We start from the raw sequence: 22,140 nt of genomic DNA, 5'->3' as shown, positions 1-22,140 counted from the left end.
TTTGTTGAGTTTATTGTACCTTTATGACTCTTTTGGTGATTAATTCCTGAATAATTACTTTTTTTTTAAAAAATATTGTAGCAGGGACTTAAACTGTGAGACACAATGGGAAGCTTAATGGTACTTTATATCCCCAGTGGTATTACTATAATATTGCAGGGGAGGCTCATGAGTAAGTAGGCTATATCCTGACCTTATGCCTTTCAATTCAAATTAATGGTATATATATTTGTGTGTGTGTGTGTGTGTGTGTGCAGAGAGAGAGACGCATTAGCTCAGACTATCCACTGAGCCTCAGCTCGGATTCAGTCCTCCCCACCGGCCAGACTCGCGCATGTTATGAGGGGGAGAGAGGCGGGACCTCGCAGCCGGGAAGGGCGTTCTCTTTGCGGTCAGACCGGGCAGAGTCATCCCGAGGGGTGGGTCCTCCGGCAGCAGAGAAGGAAAACCCACCTTTTTTCATTGTTAAGGACGCGGTGGAATGTGATGGTTTGATACCGTACGAGCCAGGGAGGGGAATATCCGAGAGGAAAAAGGACCGACGAAAGTGATTCAGGGAAAGGGGGGGAAAGCCAAAATTTCCCCCGCCGTCGCCTCCAGCTCTCCGGTCGTTATCTGAGAGTATGTGGATGAACTTGTCCTCGCCGTGTCGGCAGCAGCAGCGGCGGCAGCAGCAGCAGCGAGTCCTACCGTCCGCATGAGCTCAGACCGTGTGAAGTTGTGGATTTTACCCGTGGCGTTTGTCTCAACCCGGCGGAGGACCGGCCGAGGTAAAGTTTCAGTCTTTATGTTTCGGGTGTGTTTGGGAACATGGGAGCGGGGGGTTCAGACAGCGGGCTTCCTGAGTTGGACCCAGCGAGTCGGGACTGCAGAAGTCTGAACTGCGGCAAGTTTTTCAACCCTCCTCCTCCTCCTCCTTGTTCTTCGCCTCCTCCTCCTCCTCCTCCTCCTCTGCTCGTTTTGTAGCCAAAATGTAGCATCCAGGACTGCGGCGAAAAAACCTCAGGTGGTTGTCACAGTAGCGCTGCGTGGACCGTCCACAGCCTATTTTCTTACAGGTTGAACAATTTGTTTGGTGGCTACATGTATGTACGCACTTAATAACGCCAGGGTGGCTGCTGCTGCTGTAATTACAGCTTGTTACTCGGCCCAAGCTGTGGGTTTGGTGAAAACATTAAAACAATGTCAGTGTCCCTAGTCTGTGTTCATGGCAGCTGGTGAGGATATTAACTTGTGTGCTGTGATTCCCCTGAATTTTAGGGTATTTAACATGCATGGAGTCAACAATGTTTCACTTTCTTTTGTTGACATTTGGTATCAGCTCCTTCAGGATACAGGGAAGCATGAACACTGTGTTTACACACACACACTACATATTTTACACTTCAGAGTATATTTCATCGTCTTGTATGATATGTGGTAGTGTAGATATGTTAGATGTGCCAGAGCCCCATTGATCTATCAGTTGACAGATACTGTCAGGCAGTATCGGCCCATCACAGATATATTACGGATACGTTTTATAAGATATTATGATGCAGAAAAGATCCTTAGGGTACTTCAGAATCGTTAAATTCCCCGTGAAGGTGCAATAATGTCAGTTAGGACAATATTGTCGATTGTTAAACTGTAAAATATCCTGCCTGCGTTAAATATCTTTGTCACAAGCGTTTGATTGCCACATTTGATGGATCACCGTAAAGAATGTGTGAATATCGACCAATGTATCTACGATATCGGCATCAGCCCCAAAAATCGGGTATTGGTCGGTCTCTAGTGCATGCAGTTGTTCATGTGAGCTGAGGTGGCACACGTAGTACACTACATTATCCGGCTTAAATAAATGCTGGGGTTAGTTTAATCACACTTTGAGCACTATAAAATCACAACTGGGCACAAAAGTCAGCATAAGGATGTTGCATTAACCCAGGAATAGACTAGTGCAGGCCATAGGCCTACCAGTGAGGGGATATTATCGTCAAAATCACCTGTATTTTATGAACCTGTAATGATAAATGAGTTGTGCACATGTTCCTGTGTGCTGGGTCAGTTTTTTGGACGGTGGACAACCTCAGTGTAACCACACAGAACTGAATTAGCCTGAGAGCTTAGTGCTGGAAGTGCATTTGAAAATTAATGGCAGGGCTCCAACTAACTTTTTACACTGGTTGCCGTGGTGCACCAACACGATACCAAAACATAGCTTCAAATGTAATTTATTAACACATTATGTAAATTAATGTTAATAGGAATAAAGGTGCAAATACATGTTTTTCTTCATGCGTTTCTAAATCCCAGCGCATGCAACAAGAAATGGTGATATCCTCAATGTTTGAAAGATAAATGCTAAATTTCAGGCGCACCATTGCGAGCAATGAATACGTTTAGTTGAACATGACAGATTTTTTGGGTGCATGTGCGACCAAAATAGTCGCGCCCTGGAGCCCCGAATGCTGAAAGTTGGTAATCGATATGATGCTTGTGTCTGTTTATATGTATATCACCTGCAGCTTTGGGAATCTGTGATGGCTATCTTTCACAACTTTCTAGCAGTTATTTTAGACCTAATTAATCAAACGTGACACATCAAATAATAACTAAGATATTCAGAAGTCGCAGCCCTGCTTTGGTGATTAGTCAAATCAACAGACATTGTAGCAAGACATGTTTGTTCGGTTTTAAGTATGTGTTTGTTTTCCTTCACATGAGGTGGAATGTGTTGTGCGGCACAGGCGACGCATGCATGTATGAAACCCAAAGTGTGAACAGTATGTGCCCTGTGCTGCCTCACCCGAACAGTAATAGAGGAGTGTGTGTGTGCATGTGTCAACAGCAGAAAAGGTAGTTGTAGTGGTGGAATACTGATCTGCCAGGTGGGGCTCGTAAAGAGCAGCACGGGGAGGGAAGGAGATGGAGGGGACCTGCCTTGACCTGTTTCAGACATGAAGGAGACAAAAAAAAATCACTGATGACTTTCCAGTAAGGCTCGCCCTCCCAGCCAGCTGTTGATTATACCAGCTGAGCTACCAGCTCGTGCTGCTGGGAAGCCACTTTCCTCCTGGACTCGTGCACAGACACTTGCATAGCAGCTTGTCATGGTGGTAGACGTGCGAAAAGGGTTTTCCTACGGTATTTTGGGGGGGATTATCACACCGCATGTGGAGGGAATGTCTGCACTTTGTGCTGTCAGTTTGGAAATGTTGGGAGAAATGCAAAGGGAAAATTAAATGAGAGTAGCAGCAAAGTGAAGAGTGAGATGTCTAAATTTTCCCTCATGGCTTCTTGATCCATGCATTTACAGTCTTGGAGAAACTCTTGTGCTCCAAGTTCGGTTTGGTTGGATTGGCTCTCAGGAGGGAGAATTCCCAGAGGACGGATGCCCTCCTCTTGACATTCATCCCAGTAAGTGAACATGACTGCCCAGTGCAATGATGATTGTTAATGTTGACACAGTAGGAGTGCCATCACCATCACCATCACTTACTTGTGTAGTGATCTTTAAAGTTAACATCACACAGAGTTTGCACCGTGTCCTGTCCAGGAGTTGTCGCCTGCCATGCAAAGTAATAATCATACCCCTCTCCCTTCTCTTTTACGACCTGGGCTATACCACGCATGATTGGTTTTCCACTCCACAGAACCCCGCGACCGCCCTATGAAACTGCCTGCACTGCTTTGGGTGAAACCAAAAACTAATCATTATGGGTGTCCAATAAGGGTAATTATCAGACTAAGCACTGGACCTGGGGATTACGGAGTGGCTAAATGACTGCTCTGGGGATTAAATTAAAATATTGAGGTTTTCTGCCTGGGAGAATCAAACCACTGGGAATGTCGAACCCAGCCTGTCGGTGGTAGTATTACTGCCACTCGGCACATCAAGGTTTATGCACAGAGCCCCTGCTGTTAGTGTCGGAGCGTCACATCAGTGTGGAATTACACGGATGCTGACGTCATGTGCTGCAAGTGGATGCAAAAAAGAAAGGATATTGTTAGTGCTTAGTTGGACAGTCCTGTATTATTTCAGTCATCAAGCTGTATTATTCACAAACTTCACAAGAAAACAACACAGTGGAAAGACAGCTAATATTAAAACAGTTTTTCCTTGATTTGTCAATTAATAATGCTAAGGCTGCAACAAATGCTAATGCTTATCTCTTTATCTGCCAATAATTTTCATGATTAATTGTTTAGTCCAGTGATTCCCTGACTGTGGTACACAAGCTCCACCTGGTGGTGCGCAAGAGCCTCGCTGAAATTGCACTACAAACCGTCATTTAACATCATTTAATTTTATTTTATTACAGACAAAAGTTATATGCACATCACATTAAAAAGGTTGTTATTCGTTCAAATATTAAACATTTTGAAATAAAATGTGCCTGTGCTGAGGCACGTAGGGTGACCGTGACATTATGTGATCTATTCATCCATGGATGTGACGTGATGGCCGACATGAACTTGTTAGCTAACAAACACATTAAGAATGGGACTCCTAAGTCGCTGTTTAGCAAGCAGTATGATGGGAATATTGAATGTCTACAGAATAAAAAAAAAATAGTTGAGAAGCAAGAAACAACGCTGGCCATGACGGTCAGGTAAACTCAATGCTGAAGATAAGTAAGCAGTCAAGCCACCAGTGCTGACGCTGGAGCCAGGCGGCGCCACTTCTAGCAAAGAAAGTAAAAGGATGTTACCAGGCTGTTATACGCAAGATGGCTCTTTTATTGTTTATGTTGGTATTTGCAGTTGTTTCTTGGGACATTTGGTTTGGGATATAGTGGTGTATGCTCTGGAAGGTTTGGGAACATCTGGTTTAGTCTATGAAATGTCAAAAAAATTGAGAAAAATCCTCACAGATCCCAAACTGACATCTTCAAATTGCTTCTTACAGTCCAAAACCCAAAGACTAATCATTTAGTGCCATAAACGACAACAAATAGCTGCAAAGCCTTAGATTTAAGTAGCTGAAACCAGCAAATGCTTGACATTTTGCCTGAAATATGACTGAAATACCCAACAAAGTAATAAATGGAAAAGTCGGTGCCAACATGGGGCAGACTTGTGTCCTTTGCAGCGTATCCTACACATCCTAATAAGCTGTAATGGATAGCTGGGTTTGGAATTTGGACCGGATGGTGTTGGTGTTGGTTATTATTAGTGGCAGACTCAGGCCTCTTTAAAATAGTACAGATGAATCATGATCTCTACTAGGCTCGTATTAAAGCCCACACACACAGTCTGTGAGTGTATATCCTTTGTGAGTGTGTGTATGCGTGTGTGTGTTTTGTGATAATGCAATAATGGGCTCAGTATCCGGGACAGAGGCTGCTGTTGACAGTACGCAGGCCAGCTGGAGTTGTTGTCTGTCTATGAGAAGACTTGCAGGAGGATGGCTTAATGCCACAGAGACGCCTGGATGAGCATGTGTTTCCGAAAAGTCTGTTTGTTGGAGGTAGGAAGAGTTTAAAAGATTGGTTGAAAAATCAATTACAATCGACAGAAAATTAAGATTTTCTCCTTCCAGCTCCTAAGTTGGTCTGTTTGGTCTCTCTCGTCTATTGTACACATTTATTTTCCCTTCTTCCCTCTCTTCTCATTCCTCTATTCCCTGCCAGCTTTCTTTATCAGTGGAGGGCCAGTGACAGGGAAGGGCTCTGTGATTTCAGCTGGAGTTCAAACTACTTGAACTTTGTGTGTATTCTTGGGGTCGTAGTGTGTGTGTGTGTGTGTGTGTGAGAGAGCGTGTATGTCTGCGTGCCAAAGCACTTTTCCTCGATGCTGTTCCCAGCCATGTCGATCTGTCATCGGATACTAGAGACTGAGTGTGTCAATCACTCAGCAAGTAGTGGAGAGAAGTACATCCCAGCTCTAAGCGTTCACACGCCTCGCTCGGCGCTCTCATTAACACATACGCCAACACACCGAGGCAACAGATATGTGCTCTCACTCTTCAAGAATTCCCGGTCAAAGAAAGAATGGATTCTGTTCATGCAACTTCTTCTGCGTGTGTGCGAGTGTGAATGAATACCCCTCGTTAGCCCTCCAAAGCGTGCCAAACGACCTCCTCATTATCAGCTGCTCTGGTGGGCTTTCTGTGCTGTGTGGTGGCGTGGTCGCTCAGAGAGGCCGCACCACTCTGCTGGGCCGCAGGTGACTCGGTTTCATCACAGGAGATGTGCTCCGACTAAGGCTGCAGGTGCACGTGACTATAGACGAGACAAGATGCATGCACACTTTACCCATCAAATAAGTGTGCCAATATCAATAAGATGCACTTTAACAAAAAATATGACATGATGTTAGGATTGGGCAATATGGATAAAATAAAGTGATATGTCATTTTATATTGATTCATTCATACGGTGATGTTTCTTGCAAATCAGCTCAGAAGCTGTTGATAGGTGGAAGATAACCAGACAGCAATATTTTGGTGAATCCAATTAATCAGATGCCTGAAAAATAAGGTATTTCATCACATTATTACACAATTCATAGTCATACAATATGACCATAAGCTATCATTCTTGCTCATTAATTATTTTCCAATTTGAGTCATAATGTTTAGCATCATTGCAAGGCTTTGTCACCCTGAGTCCTCGTTCACAAGTCCGCCAAACTGACATCTCTGGTATTCACTGACCTGTAAAAGATTTTATTGACTCACTGGGTAGTTATCAAGCCTGTTACATGAGCAGCTGGTTATGAAATTGGAATGTTTTTGGCAAATGAGGCTGTTGTTAAGTGATCGACTTTGTACACTCGGCACAAATGTTCGGCCAGAGCCAAAATCTGAGGCTCATAGATTGTGTGTGCGGATGCTCCACCACTGAGAGACCTGATATGAATGAATCATCGAGTCTGAGGAAGAACGTGTGAAACATTTACTGAAACTTAACTCAGACCTCCGCTCCCTTTGTACTGCGCTGTACTCTGAATGACACATTTCCATTTCCTTATATTATTTTATGTGTGTCAAGCCGGCAAGCCAGTCAGCTTAGCAAGTTTGGCAGCTGGACATCGCCTTTCCCTCCGTCATTATGAAGAAATCCTGACAGCTCAGCGGAGAGCTATTAATGTACATTCCTAATTGTGTTTTGTAAATCCTTTTGCTCTATATGTAGCTGGGGGTCTACTATGTCAAGAGGATAAGATGACAGCATATATATGACCTTTCAGTTGCTAAATTTACCTTACCTTATTATGGTATGTCGTAGGGCTGGGCAATATATGGGCCTTTAAATAATACTGCAATATAGTGTAAAAAATATGTACATCACTTTACTGTAATGCAGCTTTTAAACTAGGAGAAGACAACACTTATACCATATCACAATATAACAATATCCAGTATCCTTAAACTGAGATATAGTCTCATATCACAGTAACGGAGAAGTTAGAAACTGTAAAAGCATTGCTTAAACTAAGCTAAGAACATGTGGCTGTTCAAACACAAAACCTGGAGCATGAGCTGAATCTTTATAACAAATACAGTTTGGGGCATCTTTTTATAACAAATGATAAAACTGGCTCGGAGACTGAACACTGTGGCTCAAAACACATGTCTTCAATGCTCCCTTATCACTGTTATCTATTGGCTATAATGCAGACTTGTACCAGACTTCCAAATGGCTTGCTAGCGCCATATTTCAGGAATTTGAATTTATGAACGTCGCTCCCCTGCAGCCCTCAAAACCAGGCAGCTGCCCTGCTGTTGACCATGTGATGGTTCTTAAGCTTTGGTAACTGAAGAGGGGAAAAAACTCATCATCTGGTCTTCATTTGGGCTCCCCAACCCTCCACCATTTCCTTATCACATGGGAACAGAGACAGACATAGTTGCTATTTGATGTAGATGCTGTAATAGAATGTATTGTATCATTTGTGGGGGGGTTTTCTAGCCCAGCCACTGCTGCCCCTTCCCAAGGACTGATCTTGAATCTTAATAGAGCTGCTACCATTAATTGATTACATTTGAGTATTTTCTGGTGTCTTTACTTCTCTCTGTAAAAAGGAGTAAAGTAAAGTATCTTTGTGGACAAAACAAGACATTTGAGGATGACATTTTGGGCTTTGGGAACCACAAATCGACATTTTCACCATTTTCTGACATTTTATCAGCTAAACAACTAATTATTATTATATCAAGACGATAATTAGATATTCAATTGGCAATGAAAATAACCGTCTGTCACAATCCTAAATCTTAAGCAAACTTTGAATTAGGTAGTTTTGTCTTCTCATTCATCTTAGTTATCTTTTGAAGACTCACATTTTCCTCAAGCTGTTGCAAACAATATCCTGATCTATTTTCGATGCGACCTAATTGCAGCTTAACACAGGGTTAAACATTCTTGACAACCTGTTATAACAAAGATTTCTGTGACTTTTAGATTCTTGAAATTGAGCACTGACCTCGTGTCTTTCTATCAAGTTGTCTCTTGCTTTCAAACCCTCTGCTCTCCGTGCTGAGTGCTAGTTGATGTAGCAAAACACTCCTGCCAAGAATGTATTGGTGGCTGAATGAAAAGAGAAATCCGAACCGTTTACCCTTAAAAGGCATGTCTGGGTCAGTTGGGTGGAAACTTGTGTTATTAATGTCCTTAACTTTTTTTTTTGTGTGTGAGTGGGTCATCTGCGATTGTAAGTATGCGTGCATTCGGGGCTGCGCACAGCGCAGGAATGCTGTGGGTTGGGGGACCAGAAGGGAAGGAGGGTGGGCTAGCATTGAGCAGACCTACGTCTTCAGGAAAGGAGGGGGGTCAGGGGCATATTTGGCATATTTCAGGAGCCATTCCAGTCTGGTTCGAGATGCATTCTTCTTCCTGGAGATCTGGCCGAGCAGCCAGATGGACAGTGATCAAGGGAGGAGAAGAAAGGTGAACATCACGCTCTACTTCCTATCAGTCTCGTGATGTTGGTGGTGGAAGATGGCACAGCCTATACATACCACGCTTTGATGGAGCAAAAGCTAAAAAAAATACCACCTCAATAATAATATCCTTAAAAGGCTAAATGTTGAACCAAAGTCCTTCACCCAGCAGCAGGGTTTGTGTGTCTTGGGTACCATCGTTACAGTTTAATGTGTGTTTATATGCTGAGAGCTGTAATATGTCTCTTTCAACCTCTCTTCCGTAGCATTATAGTTGCTGCTTCTGTCCCCTAGAATTTATGATGTTTTAGCCTGTTATTTGCAGTCGGACGGCTACTGACTGACGTGACAGCGGTTGGCAGGAGTTCACGGTGGCGGTACCAGTCCAGTGCTCAGCAGAGTTCAGGTTCATTGCGAGGTCTCAAGCATGTGCCGAGGGCCTGGTTGGAGAATAGTGTACAAATGTTTCTAACTGGAAAACTGATTTTCCTGATTTTTTAACTCTGAAACATCATTGTTTTTCATACAATAATGGCTTTTATTGTATCTCAAATCCAAATGACACTAAACTGATGAAACAGCCAACTATTAGAACATCAAATGCGTTGGTGGGCGCCGACCGTCCCGACTCTGGTGCTTCTGTTTCTGGGTGAGGCCCAGAGAGACGACATCAAATGTGCCCGCTGTCTCTCTTGTGCTTTGATGCGTCTGATGTCTCCTATGTTTTGATCTCGCAAAATGTGGATTAGGGAACCACCTCGAATGTGACAAATGAAAGGATCCCAGAAAACCCAGAATAAATGAGTGCAGAACAAATAATGCAGAAGCTTAAAGAATGAAGGGTTTGATGAGTATGAAAATACCGACAACCCAGTTGGAAACCTATGGGAGAATTTGGAACAATGTTTTAAACAGAATTCTCCATCAAAACACCAAATGAGGGCAAATCTTGCGAGTGTTGCTCATCAGTCAAGTTAAAGCGGCATAAACTTGAAGCAGTGAATCCGTTGTGGCTGCTTGAGGTGGCCCAACGTCTTACTTAGACACTTCATGTTGGTTTTTCCTTTAATTTGTCACCTATTTGTACTCTCACTCACACATTTTCCATATCCTCCTTCGAAACACAAGTTCTCTCTTTTTTTATTCACTTCAACAGGAGGAAGTTGAGTAAAAGAATTTGTGAACAGACTGAGATGTTGAGGAAAAGAAAGTTGGACTTTGGATTAGTGATACTTGTGTCAACATCCTCAAAAGTTCATAAATTGACTTTGTCGATGTACAGTGCAGCTGTGTGGGTGTGGATGTTTGTTCACTCGATCATATGTGACTCGAGCAGTCCGGGTTTTGATCTTCACGTGCTCTTCCTTTGCAAGTGATCCATCTAGTGAAGCTCTGGTCCCGCCACCTTGACTGTATGAGGGCTATGCACACTCTCACATCGTCCACACACTCTCACACACTCCTGTCTGACCTGCTCTAATCCTTGGATCTACAGGGTGGCTCTCAAAATAAAATTCCTCCTGCAGATTATTTTTCTTGTGATCAGAAAATATACATGTTCTCAGGGAGAGGAATGCTGAGACGCTGTGGCGGCCTGGAGATTGCTCACTTCCCACTCTTTTCTTCCTCTCATTCTCGCCTGTTTTGGCTCCTATGTCAACTTCATTTTTTGGTTCTTATTCACTTTGTAGACACTTTCTTGTCAACTTTTCATGTATATGACCTTTGTCTGACTTTCCTAAGATGCCTCATTTTCTTGTTGTCTTTTGTTTTCACCTACCCTCATGATAAGATGTTTTTCTTCTTCCCCACATACATCCTTCCCTCTGTTCATCCATCCATCCATGTATTAGCAAGTCTGGTTTTAGGAGCTTTCATCATTGTGGTGCTGATGCATGCAGACCCCGACTGCTAGGCTATTTTCAGCCTCTCCTTCTGTACCCTTTTTCGCCCCCTCTTTTCTGCTTCGGTTTTATTTTGGAAGAGATCTCCACACTGCTGCCTTTTGTAAAGGGCAGCTGAGGGCTGGGTTGGCTGGTTTTCCCCTAAATGCCAGCATTGCTTTTTGAGCTCCTTGTCGTGCTAGCTGTCCCAACCAGGGGAAGTGAAGCAGCACAATGCAAGCCATAGCGAGGCCATAAAAGTGCAGCTTGTACTCAGGAGACAAACCCTTTCATGTCCGAGATTTCTGCCATGGTGGTAGAATTGTAGTGTAGAGACAGACAGGAAACAAGGAAAGAGAGAAGGGAGTGTGACATGCAACAAAGGCAGCAAGGACCCCCCACTAATGATTGTTTTACTTAATTAATTTGACTGAAACCTAAGGTGATTTCTTCAAATTATGGCTACAACTAACTCATTTTTGATTAATCTGCTAATTATTTTTCTCAATCATTTAATCATTTGGTTTAAAAACATGAAAAAACAGTGACAATGTTTGACCCAGTTTCCAAAAGTCCCAGGTGACAAGTTTTAATATCTTGTTTTGTCCCACCAACAGTCCAAATCCCCGAAGTATTCAGTTTATTGCGATGCAAGACCAAGAAAAGCTCATTTAAGGTCCTGTTTTGCTTGATTTATTGATTAACTGAGTAATCGTCTCTACACTTCACCTCAGTTTAAAATAGTCTGAGTCACTGGGACATCTCTGTGTTGACCTTAATACACAGAATCACTCGCAGTGATAACACACATACTGTACTAGGCTGAAGCAGAGAAACACACACAGCGACTCAGTCTTTGAGCGAGTCATCGGCTCCCCCCTGGTGGTCCCTTCATCTGCCCTGCTCTTTCCCAATCTCTGTGCGTCACTGAAAGTCAGCTAACATTTGGATAACAAAGACACCATTTAACCAAAATGTCATTATTTACCTATTTAGTCCTACGCTTTCTCTTTCTGTTGTGATTGCTTTATTGGTCAGTGTGCACTCATTGTCGGACAGCACATTTTAAAGTGTTACAGCGTTGAATGTCTAACTCGCCCACAGTTACCTTGTGTGTTTGTGTGGGTATATATGTGCGTGCATGTGGACACAGGAGCCTCACAGGAATCCCATAACCCTCCTGAGTGGCCCGTTTGTGCACTGTGGAACATTGTGGAATACCAGGCATATTTTATGATCCAACCCTTCAGCCGGCTCCCTCTTTTTCTCCCAGAGTCTGGGTTTATTTGTGAAACTAAGCCGGTCTGGCCATCCGGGCCCCCTCCTTCCCTCCTCAGCAGAATATTTAAACATTTTAGACATGTAGCTGATGCCTTTATTCAGGGTGCAGTATGCCGCTCAGGCCAATTTGGCTGAGGAACGAACTTGAGGCCATGTGATGACTGACACATTTTCTACAGGTTTCTATGTGGGTAGACATGTATGTATATGTGTATACCCTCCTCTTGTAGCCTTGACAAACAGGCCCACCACATGTGGTGATGTGTTTTGACTGCCGGGGCAAACAAGGGTACAGCAGAGCTTGATGCCCGCGGTAAAGATTGACTCCCGCCCACCCACTTGGACAAACTCGCTGTAGTTTTTACCTCCTTGTTTTCACCCTCTAGTCATACATTTTTCTCCCTCTCTCTGTCTTAACCTCAAAAAAACTTCAACCTCCTGTTGTCTTAAATACTCTCAGCCTCTCTCTCTCTCATTCCATTTCTATCTCGGCCTCCCTTTCCTCTTTCTCTCTCTAGGTGTGGACTGCACAGAAGAATGCGGTTAAATTAGTGCTTTATCTCTCCTGCCAGCCAGCTGCATCTGCACTCCCAGCCATGCCAAGCGTTTGAGACACAATTGACCTTAAAAGGAAACAATAGCGGCCTATCAATTCTGCTCTGCCAGTCAAGGAATGGCTCGCTGCTGCATGGGCAGGGTCCGGCTCGCACACACAACACAAGGAAGTATTTGGAAACTGAACTTTTAAACTGCCGGGAAATAAGAAAGTTATGTGTTTCTTGTTATTTTTATAGGTGTATACTGGGTTTACAGGGCCGTAACCAGGATTTTAGAAATACCAGGGTCGTGAGTTTGATTCCACCTAACACAACTCTACCTCCCTCAGAAAATTTTGATCAGGTAACTTAATGTTGTTCTCATCATGAAGGTCTAAATGCTGTTTTAAAACTTTATCCAAACTACAAGGAATACAAAATTAAGTACTACACTCTTTATTTGTAGGCCTAAAGGTAGGGGTTGGGAATCTAACCCCAAAATAATATTATGATCTATTTAATCACAATATTGTATTAAAGATTAAAGAATAATAATAATGATCACAACAGTAATCATAATAATTATGTTATACTGTATACTGTGCTATAGTGAAACCATGATATTTTCTGAGATGGTTATCCTACCATGAAAATCTCATAGCGTTGCAACTCTAGCTAAAACTCACATTGCAGGAAGAGCCTTTTGAAGCCATTTGTCCAGTCAGTGCAGCAATGTAGTTGGCTAAATGACTCACATTGCATGGATCCATTAGTCAATGAGGTTATGTGAAGTTTGGAAACAGAAGTAAGAGGACAATAGATGTCGTAGTCTCTTTTGTCTAAAAGTAGATTGTGGGCGCCTTCAAAATTAGTCATGATCTAAAATCGTCTGATCTTATGATCTTCTAGAAATTATGATCCAACCTTAAATCAGCTCCCTCTTTTTCCATCCTGTGTTTATTTTGTATATGTGACCTCCTCTTCCAGCGCCACACAACCCCCAAAGTTACAGAAAACATAACCCTGTCTTCGTTAAAGGTGCAATATGTAAGAACTTTAGTTTAAAACGTGAAAAAAAAAAAATGTTATGACGTGTCCGTTGGACAAAACAAACAATCTGAAGACACCACCTTGAGCTTAAGGGAATTGTGATGAGCACTTTTCACCACTTTTAGACATTTTGCCAACCAAACAGTTTGTCAGATGAATCGATAACGACAATAAAATGTTGTCTACAACTCTGTCGTACCGTCATAATTGAAAACGCAGACTCCTTATGAGTTAAGTGAGAATGTAAAAATGCTTTGAAATCACATTTGTTGGCTTTCCTTTTCTCAGGCAGGCTGAGTCTTGTTTCATTAAAATAATGGATTTGACCTTTTAAAGACTCCTCACATGTTGCCTAGTTTACAACCCAGGAGGTTTCTTTTATATTTGAGCTATTAGGCAACAGAGGTGTTCTGTGACATTGCAAGTTGTCATATTACTGTTGTTGTGTGAATGAAAAATAGTCGACACTAATCTGTGCTGTCAGCGGTTGTGTGTGTGTGTGTGCGTGTGTGAAAGCCTCAGCTGTTGTTTGAGGAACAGGGAGGGCTGAACGCTTCAAGTCATTAGATATTAAGACAGGTTCTGCAGGTTCACAGTGAAGTCAAAGGGGTGGATGGTTTTCCATCTGACAGCTCATCAGCTTGTAGACAAATTCTTACCCCACCTTGACGCTAAGCTGGAATGCAAATAGCAGCAGGAGGAATGCTGTTCTTAGGCTTCGGTGGCAGCGAGTGAAAAATTGATCTCTTCCTCTATTCTTCTCTGGTGTTCCCACCTCCTTGCTTTTGTTAGCTCCTTCTGTCTGGATCCCTGCTTCCTGTCTCTCCCCATCTTTCTCCTCACTGTGTATCTGCTCACTCTTTCTCCCTCTCTTTCCCTTGTCCTTCTCTCTCTCTCTCTCTCTCTCTCTCTCTAGGCATCCTGTTCACTGTGTTTGATTTGGGCATTCCTTTCCTCCCCGAGCAGACAAAACAACCCCAGACCTCTCTGAACTGCAACCCCCAGTGCGCACACACACACACATCCACACACACACTCTCCCTTCTGCTAATCACACACAGGAAATGGGCTCCCATGCAAACGAGGCCCGCCTGGCCGGTGGAGCCCAGGATGGAGTTTCAGGCCTTGAAACGTTCTCCAGTGGAGGAAATTGAACATGATCTCTCTCTTCCCCCTTCTTTCATTCTCCCTCGTTTCCTCTCTTGTTTTACCCGACATGGTTCCTCTGCCCCTCTTTCTTTTGACACTCTCTTTTCCACGCTGCATTTAAATGCATCCAGAATGTGCCATTCAGACACACAGAGTTTCTCCTCCTTAAAAGCATTGGTGAATAGATCATCTTCTGTGCCATTTATATGTGATATTTTGAGATGTTTACCATATTGCTTCATATGGTCGACTTTTCAAAATGTATGTTAAAATGAACATAAAGGAACAGTTCACCCAAAAAGGAAAATTCAGTCATTATTTACCAAGCGTCCCAGCAAAGCAATGTTGCAGCTTTCTCCTAAGCAACTGAAGTAGATGGTGAGTTTTAAAACGTCATCCAAGTCTCCAGAGCCCCCGAGATCCCAAATTGATTTGATAAGATGTTGTTTACACACTTGACAAGCAGTTGAGCTCTTGCCCCCACTCCAGATGGTGTGCACGCTAATGCTTTTCGCTTAGCAGCTACAGTGAAGTTTTTGGCTTTTAAAAGGGTGTAAATAACATCTATTCAAATCAATTTGGGATTGGCTTCTGGAGACTTAGATTATGCTGGACAAGCTGTATGGAGCCATTTGGGATTTATTTTTTCCTGTTGTTTTTATACTGTATAAAGTAAGCCTATCTACTTCAGTAGCAGCAAAATGCTGCAACACTGTTTTGCTGTGAAGGTCCAGAAATGTTTTGTGGACTACGAAACCTCACTTGACTGTCCATCAGCATGGGGGTGACTAGATTATAACCTAACTTTCATCTTTGGGCTGTACCTGCCCATGAAATCCAGTACCAGTCAGATCAATGTCAGGCTGAAGTATCTTTGCCAAAGTGGACTCGTGTGTGGCCTCACATGCGCTATATGTGTTTGCAGAGTGTAAGCCTAAAAGCATACTCTGATAACTTATCAACAGCCTCCCAGTATGTGTGTGATAGCCATGCTCAAAGGTAATCATTACACAATAAAGTGCTTACGTAGCATGACAAAGGGGGACCGGACTTCCCGCTCCGTTTGACACATCAGAGTTTGTAGTTTCTGGTAAGGAATATCTTGTTGCTATGTAATATTAGCACACTGACTGGACTTCTATTGCGAGTAAGGACAAGAAGTGCTAAATACTCCAAATCGATAAATATGCAGGCGCGCATCTTGGTGCAGACTTGTTCTGACAAATAATCACATTCCATCAACACAAATTGTACAGGAACAGCAGGCTTCCTCATTCAGTACAGTGCAAAGCATGCAGGAAAGGGCCTCAGACTGGATTCGAACCCTTGGCGACAAGGACACAGCCTCTGTCCATCTGTAGATTATCAGTCAACTACTGCACAAGTTCTCTTCCTGACACCTAAATGTATGTGAAGTGGATGCCGTGTGCCAGAAATGACACTTGCTTTTGGGGGGGGGGGGGGGGGGGGGGGGGGGGGGAATTGTTAACTGAGCTGACGACTGTCTTCTCAGAGACAGATAAAAACCTTTGACAAAGAGCCACCTCAGACATTTTCAGCTTATTCTGCTGAGTAACGTAATGAATCCTCCCCAACCTGACATGCTGTGTGCGTGAGTGGGAGCAAGGGATGAGAAGGAGACAGCTGTTTTCTGTTTCGTTTGGTTACGGGTTGGATAACTGTCTGAATGAATAGCCCCCCTACACACAAACACACACACACACACACACACACAGACACACCAGAAAAACATACAAACACAGACAAACATGTGGTCTCTGGTCACCAGGGTAATTGGCGTCTTCTGGATCGCTAAGAATGTGTTGAATCTCATTTATAAAGTCACATATTTTAATTAAACTGAGGGTTTATCAATCACACAGCACTCAAAAACAGCTGCCAGAATCACACATTTGGTTTAGTGCAGTGTAGAAGCGCTGTTGTCTAGCGTGAGAATGTCAGATGATTCAGCAAAATGTGTGTGCTGGTGTCACGCCGCTGCCTTCGTGAATTTAACATGACGGAGCTGAGAGCAGAGAAGCAGGGCTGTCTGCTTCCTGTAAAGAAAAGATGTGTAGGATCAAACAGAAGGTGTTCGACAGACAGGAGCTGAGAGTGGCAGGAGCACCTGAAAGACCGATTCTTTCTGTCCATCAGTCGCTACTCACATGATCAAAGTGTCTCTGAGCACTTCACTTGCCTTTACTCTCTCACAGTCACGAAAGAACTCCTTTTCTAAACAGTTACAGATGACTATGAAACATTAACTGTATTATTTCATGCTTCTAGAGCTAAAACAAGTAGTTGATAATCAGATTTGATGTTCATTTATCTTTAACACAATTTTTAGGCCTCAAATCAAGTGATTTCAACCCTTAGATGTGAGGATATGCAGATTATCTTGATCTTTTGTGGTGGCAAGTTAAAGATCTTTGAGTTTTGGACTGAAAAAACAATCATTTTGAAGACATCACCCGGATGGAAGGCTGAAGAGGAGGAACATGCATGACACTGACATCTATAGTAACGTGTTGACAACTTGCATGCTGCATGCTTATTGGCTCAGCTATTGAAATTTGATTTCAAATGACAAGACATTTTTCGAGGCAGTTAAGTCGGTGATCAATCGATAATGAAAACAATCATTAGATGCAGCACTACTTTTTTGTATGGCAGTTTTTCTTCTCTTTTTTTCCCCATCTCCTCTGCCTTTCTTCGTACAGTAAAAGGTGTCAAAACAGTTCCAACTCAACCTCAACCGCCTACTTACTTGCTTGTTCTTTGGCTATTAAACATCCTCTATGGTCTTCATCGTCAGCAGATGGCTTAGTTGTTAGGAAACTGTAGCTTGTTAAAACCTTCTTTCATTCTGAGCACATCTTTGACTTTTTGGCATAAAGTATGAGCTCGGTGGTTCATTCTTTAATATATGTTTTTCTGTACAAGGGGAGTCCTGTTGCTGCTTACTGTTCACAGGAATGTTCTCTTTCTCCTCCAGCCCCCCTCCTCCTCATTTATCCCCCTCCCTCTGCTTCCCTCTCCCATCCTTTAAATTCAGTCCAGACTCCAGTCTTAAATCTGGATTCTCTGTGCTTAACCAAACATATGGAATGCTACTGTAGTGGAATGCTCCAAGTCTGGGTTGTTTTCTGTGTGTGTGTGTGTTCGTGTGTGTGTGTGTGTGTGTTTGACCACGCACATGTTTTGAAGCAGATGAGAGCCTCTAAGATGATGATGATTATGATAATGGTGCGTGTGTGTTTGTGTGTGTACCAGTGCCTCCCCAGAGAACTGAATAGGGCCTTCTGTTGTCGTGGCCAAACGCTGCTTGTCTGCTCATGCATGAGTCTATTGCAAAGCCTCCGAATGCATCTCATATCTGAGCAGTTAGCTCATTCTTAGCCCGTTAGCTTGACTGTGAACGTTCTCCCCCACAGTGAGGGCATTGTCAGCCCGGCCGCAGGCTCGAGGCCTTGCCAATTGCCAAGCATAACAATGGTGAAAGATGGCATTAGTGTGTGTCTTGATATTATGATGACCAGTGAGGCTTTTACTAACCTCATGCCTTGCTTGTGTGTTTTCAACCACAGAATGGAGACTTTGGGAAGAGGAGATTAACGTGCGACAGACAGACGGATGCATCTAAAATGTAAGTTGTGCCTTCATGCAGTTTAAATAATGTTGATTTATTTCTGTTCTTTCCTGCACATATTTGTTACTGCACATATTTGCGGTTGGCCAAACTTAATTAAAGTAACCCTAACCCTCAAAGAAATTTTTACATATTACCCTAATCTTGTGTTTGTTATGCATTATGCAATCTATTTACTTTACTCAACACACTTGGTATTTTATGTTTCTTAAAGGAATAGTTAAACAAAATGTTTTCCCTCCGAGAGTGAGGAAGCGAAGAAAACTGATACCACTTTCATGTGTGTGTTAGGTATGGAGGTGGAGCCAGAGGTGATTAGCCTAGCTTAGCATAAAGGCTGGAAATAGGGGGGAAACAGTTAACCTGGCAAAGTCCAAAGATGCACTTACAAGTGCCTCTAAAGCTGGCAAGCCAGCTGTTTTCACATGTTTACAGCAGCAGCGTAACAACAACTTAGTATAATGCTAAGCTAATTGCCCTCCACCTGTGTGCTCATCAACTATTCCTGAAAGATCGCCTACTGTCCTTTAAAGGATAACGTGGCTCTCTTGAACCAAAAGATACCCCAATTAGTTATTTGTGTGTGAGTGTGTGTGCTTACTTGTGTCATGTCACCCAATCAGACAAGATCGATTCACAGTATTGATAATGCTCTGAATTTCAAATATTTTCCTCTATCGCTCTTCTTCTCCTCTTCCTCCTCCTCCTCATCCTCCTGCTTTGCCCACCTTTTCCTCCCTTCCTCTCTCCCTCCTCCCCCTCCGTCTCTTCGCTCTCTTCCGCCCCTCCTCTGCTCTTTGTGAGCCTGTTTCCTGTTGGGCACAAATGCCGGCGCCGCGCTTCCTTCCCTGTTGCCTGAAGTCACACAGGAGTGGCACACATACGTTTATACTGTACTGTATACATTCTGTAACATATGGGTCAGTACACTCGTACGTGTAAACATTCACACACCGCTCAGGGACAAGCAGCTGCTGTGTGTATGTGTGTGCTATCAGGCCAAGTTAGTCAGCAGAGACAGTACATGTGTCACTGTCTCACCGTGTCTACTGCTGTCTGCTCACACAACAGTTTAAGGTCAATATGTGGCCAAGGCGTGTTCTGTGCGTCTTCACTGAGCTGCGTTTACATGCGTTTATTATTGCGGATGCTGGTTCACATCCTGCTTGAGCTGAATTCATCGTAAATAGTCCAGAACTCACAGAGACCATGAACAGCTATCGTAAGACAGGAAAAGGAGCTTCTCTCGTCAGCATCCTGCTACTGAAGGCACGTCTTGTTGGTATTGAGGTTTCCCATAATCAGAAGTCTGATTCTTTTATCAAGGGATGTCACTGACTCATCGGCCCTACCAAAGGGAACAGTTTGACTGTTTGTATAGTATCATTTTTGCATGCGAAACCTCTCAGTGAACTACATCGACTTGCTCAAGATACTTCACCAACATGGCTGTCACCTTGGCACAGAAAAGTTTTATAATCAAAACAAGGTCTGGTTATATTGACAGCTGCAGCAGAGATAGTTTTGTGAGCAGGACCGGCTTTACAAGATGTCGGTCGTGGGTTTCCGTGTTGAAATGAGTTTCACAGTCTTACCTTACAGGTTTATGACAAACTGCGACTGACTCGAGTTGAAAAATTATCTTTTAAATTGACAAACATCATATGTGTCATTCATGGCACAATTAAAACGGGAGCATTGTCTGTTGTCTGTTCAGCTGTGTTGTGCTGAAAACAAACAATGTCTCGCTCAAGGTCATTTCAAGGGGTATTCATTCATCCCAGAATCTCTGCTGATTTATAAATTCAAAATGCCCTGTTGTGTGTGTTCACATTTTAAAGTACACGTAAGCACCTTTTTAATGTTTGACGTGAAATGTGATAAGCAGCTCAGCATATCCGTCGTTTTGTCCGTGTCTTTACATAATTTGACATCTTCTTTGTTTACTTGCAGTAATAGGACAGTCTGTCCTAACTGTGTGATTCAGCAGCTATCTCTGTCTCTCCTCGGATGTACACGTTCATCACTTCACCTCCCGCTACGTCTCCTGCTCTCTTCCCTCCCTCCATCCTGTAGCCAGTGCTGCATTCCTGCTGCAGTAATCCACTCTGGCAGCTACCTGCTCTGCATTCTGTGGAGTCACTCCCCTCATCTCTCTCTCTCCTCCTCGTCTCTCTCTATCTTTCTTTGCTCACCCCACTTTATTGCATGCATTTTGCTCCGCACATTTACTTCATCCAAGTTTTTCTGCTGCCCCCCGTCTCTCTCTTTCTCTCTCTGTTCTGTTTCTTCCTCATCAGAGAGCCACTGAGGTCTCCATTCAGCCGCAGCAGGCAGCTAATGCCAAGGCTCAGGCTGATGAAGCACTGCCAAGCTCTGCCAACCGAGCTCTGTGCATGTGTGTGTGTGTGTGTGCGTGCTCTGTGCTAGGATGGGAAAGCAGTGAATGAGCAGGATGTCAAGCAGCCAGGCAGAAGTTTGAAGGGCTGTACGTTAAGAGCTATTGATGTGTCTATGAATCCACAGTGTTTGTAGGCGGTTGTCGTCAGCTATCAGGGGGGTCCAGCCTGGTAAAAACGCCCAGTCCATCATCACGGGAGAGGTTGATGATCTGCTGTCATCTCCTTCTCTCTTAGGGACAGTGGGAAGGACACATAAATGCAGCAGGAAGGCAGGGGAATGAGGATGAAGGGCAAGGGAAGGAAACAGGGGGAATGCAGTAGCAGGAATGGGGGTTGGGGTGATATTTAAAGGTAGAGGTGACATGAAACGGGGATGACAGTGACTGATGATAAATGGGAGAGAAAATAGAGGAGGTGAGGAAAGAAAAGAGTGAACAGCTCTTGACCTTTTTATTGGAGAAAATGACTAAAATACATAATTTCTGACCTTCCACTTCAATTTCATGCTTGAGTAGTATCTTTGATTGTGAGAATAAATTGTCAAAAGCAAATACACCATCATCAACCAAGGCCACCCTGTTGTTCAGGGAACGATAGAGATGTGTTTTTTTCCCTGATAACGTTGCATTCAAAATCGTACAAATCTTTATTAATATCAGCAGGAGGAGAGTTATTTAGCTGGTAGCTGTTAGCAGCTGGTAGGCAGCAGAGTCCAGTGGTGTGTTCTGCTAAGGGAGCTACCAGCGAACGAAGCTAATAGCGCTAACAACATTAATAATTAACAAGTTTACAGTGGGTAAATATTGTGAAGTGCCTCACTTCAGAGCAGTTGTGAGGTATAAGTGCTTTGCGTTCTGATACTTTTAACTTACATCTATAGGTGATACTAATAAAAGAAACAACATTTTGATTTTGGGGTGGTTTAAGCTACACTCAATTGTTTTTCGGGACGGTGGTGAAAGAAGTCAGTCTGGAGGCCTGCGCTGACCACATAGAGTTTACTACATGATTTCTATGCTGTGTTATGTGCCTTTTTGACACAGACCTTTGCTTGTTTTGGCCCTTTACATTCTTTAACCCAGTCCATCTGGGATGTGTATGTGAGGAACGGATGTGCGGTAGCGTTTTAACCATAAATCTCACCTCACTCATCTGATAAGCCTGTTAATGCATTTGTGCGCTCTGTGGCACCTGGTGTGTAGTTACATTTCTCACATTTTCAGTGTTTCTGCAGAAGCTCTCTGCCAGTGATATTCTCCAGGCACAGTGTGCAGCTCTGTTATCTTCTGACTGTGAATGAAGTGTTGCGTTTTAT

At 43.3% G+C, this 22,140-nt stretch overlaps 1 protein-coding gene across 1 annotated transcript in view; it reads left to right on the top strand.

Annotated features, from left to right (window-relative positions):
- The first annotated feature begins 704 nt into the window (after positions 1–704).
- Positions 705–22,140, top strand: part of luzp1 (leucine zipper protein 1) — a 49,242-nt gene continuing 27,806 nt past the window's right edge. Inside the window, exons 1-2 of the mRNA XM_073482726.1 lie at positions 705–770; positions 18,362–18,420. The gene's annotated coding sequence lies outside the window, so the exon portion shown is untranslated. The remainder of the gene's footprint in view (positions 771–18,361; positions 18,421–22,140) is intronic.

Source organism: Pagrus major, chromosome 16 (genome assembly GCF_040436345.1).
Source record: "Pagrus major chromosome 16, Pma_NU_1.0".
Classification (NCBI taxonomy): Eukaryota; Metazoa; Chordata; class Actinopteri; order Spariformes; family Sparidae; genus Pagrus; species Pagrus major.
Note: the sequence above shows the minus strand (reverse complement) of the source record. Positions and strands in the feature narration are given on the sequence as shown.